The sequence below is a fragment of the Canis lupus genome, chromosome 34 (assembly GCF_011100685.1).
Source record: "Canis lupus familiaris isolate Mischka breed German Shepherd chromosome 34, alternate assembly UU_Cfam_GSD_1.0, whole genome shotgun sequence".
NCBI lineage: Eukaryota > Metazoa > Chordata > Mammalia > Carnivora > Canidae > Canis > Canis lupus.
The window spans coordinates 2,353,872-2,356,178 of NC_049255.1; the positions used below are offsets into that span (position 1 = coordinate 2,353,872).

The 2,307-nt window shown below is 33.9% G+C and overlaps 1 pseudogene; it reads left to right on the forward strand.

Moving 5' to 3' along the window:
• Positions 1–220: 220 nt before the first annotated feature.
• LOC119867417 lies at positions 221–727 on the forward strand (annotated as a pseudogene).
• The last annotated feature ends 1,580 nt before the right edge of the window (positions 728–2,307 follow it).

The window sequence follows — 2,307 nt, forward strand, 5'->3', positions numbered from 1 at the left end:
AATATGCTTTCAGGCTGCAATGTAGATAAGCTAGAAATCAGTAACAAAAATAGATGGAAAATCTCCAAATATTTGAAGACTATGCAATAAACTTCTGAAAAACAAAGAGTCAAGGAAGACATCTCAGGATAAATTAAGTCAATTTTTGAGCAAAGTATAAACAAACAAAAAAATACCACTCATCAATATTTGTGGGATGGCTTCCTTTCGGCTGGAACCACCATCTTCCAGTAATTCGCCAAAATGACCAACACAAAGGGAAAGAGGAGAGGTACCCGTTCTATGTTCTCTAGGCCTTTTAGAAAACATGGAGTTGTTCCTTTGGCTACATACATGCGAATCTATAAGAAAGGTGATATTGTGGACATCAAGGGAATGGGCACTGTTCAAAAAGGAATGCCCCACAAACGTTAAACTGGAAGGGTCTACAATGTTACTCAGCATGCTGTTGGCATTGTTGTAAACAAACAAGTTAAGGGCAAGATTCTTGCCAAGAGAATTAATGTCCGCATTGAGCATATTAAATACTCAAAGAGCCGAGATAGCTTCCTGAAGAGTGTGAAGGAAAATGATCAGAAAAAGAAGGAAGCCAAAGAGAAAAGTACTTGGGTCCAACTGAAGCGCCAGCCTGCCCCACCCAGAGAAGCACACTTTGTGAGAACCAATGGAAAGGATCCTGAACTGCTGGAACCCATTCGCTATGAATTCATGGCATGATAACTGTAAAGAAAATAAAAGACCTCAGGATTGTTAAAAAAAAAAAAAAAAAAAAAAAAAAAAATTGTGGGATGTAGCAAATGCAGTCTTCAAAAGAAAGTTTATAGATGGAATGTATATCTTAGAAAAGAAGAACTTTCTAAAATCAACAATCAAGTTTTTACTTTAGAATATTAGGGATCCCTGGGTGGCTCGGCGGTTCCCCGCCTGCCTTTGGCCCAGGGCATGATCCTGGAGCCCTGGGATCAAGTCCCGCGTGGGGCTCCTGGCATGGAGCCTGCTTCTTCCTCTGCCTGTGTCTCTGCCTCTCTCTCTTTCTGTGTCTCTCATGAATAGATAAATAAAACCTTTAAAAAAATCGTAAGCCAGTAGCAAATTAGCCAAGGAAAAGAGAAAAGGCACAAATACAATATCAGAAATAAAAGAGAGATCATTCTTAATCTCCCATAGACATTAACAAGATAATAAAAAATATAAATAACTCTAAATTCAGAAATTTGATAATTTATCTTAATCGAGCAAATTTCATGAAAAATACAAACTACCAAGACTCAGAGAGGAAAAATAGATCATCTGAATAAATATATCTATTTTAAAAATGAACCAATAATTATTAACCTTCCAAGAGATAAAGCATCAAGTTCAGATGGGAATATTTAAGGCATAAATGACACCAATTTTCTACAATCCATTCAATAAATCAGAAGTAGAAGAATCATTTCTCAATTCATTCTGCGATACCAACATCACCCTAATACCACATAAAGACATTAAAATAAAGGAAAACTATAGCACAATATCTTTTGTGAATGTAGAGGTAAAAAAAAATCCTTAAAAATATATTAGCAAATTGAATCCAAGAATGTATAGCAAGAATTACATACCACCACACAGTAGAGTTCATTTCTGGCATGCAAGCTTAGTTCAACCATTACAATATACTGGCACATTATATGTACTATATACCAGTATAGTATGGTATACTAGTTTTTTTTTTTTTTTTTTTTTTTTTTTTTTTACGATCCAGCAATGAACTTGAGGAATGTGGAACTAAAAAAAAAAAAAAAAAAGAAAGAAAGAAAAAAAATCTATCATTTGTATTAAAACAATTAAATGAAATATTTTTTAAAAGAAATATTTAGGTATAAGTGTGATAAAATATGTATGGGATGTATATAAGGAAAACCACAAAAGTCTGATAAAAGAAATCAAAGAGGATCTAAGCAAATAAAAACAATTTCGTGTTCATGGATTGGAAGATGCCACATTGTTAAGATGCTGATCCAGTCAACTTGATCTATAAATTCAATGGATCCCAATCCAAATCCCTGCAAGTTATTTTTTAGAGATCCATATAGTGATCCTAAATTTCAATATAAAAAGGTAAGAGACTCAACATAATAACTGAAATGATACTTAAGAAGCAAACAAATCCAGAGGACTCCCCCTAACCAAACTGAAGACTTACTATAAATTTGTATTAATCAAGAAAGCACAATATTGGCAATAGACTAATAGGTCAGTGGAACAAAATATAATGCTCCAAAAGAGACCCACACAAATGTAGTCCACAGATCTTTGTAAAAGGAG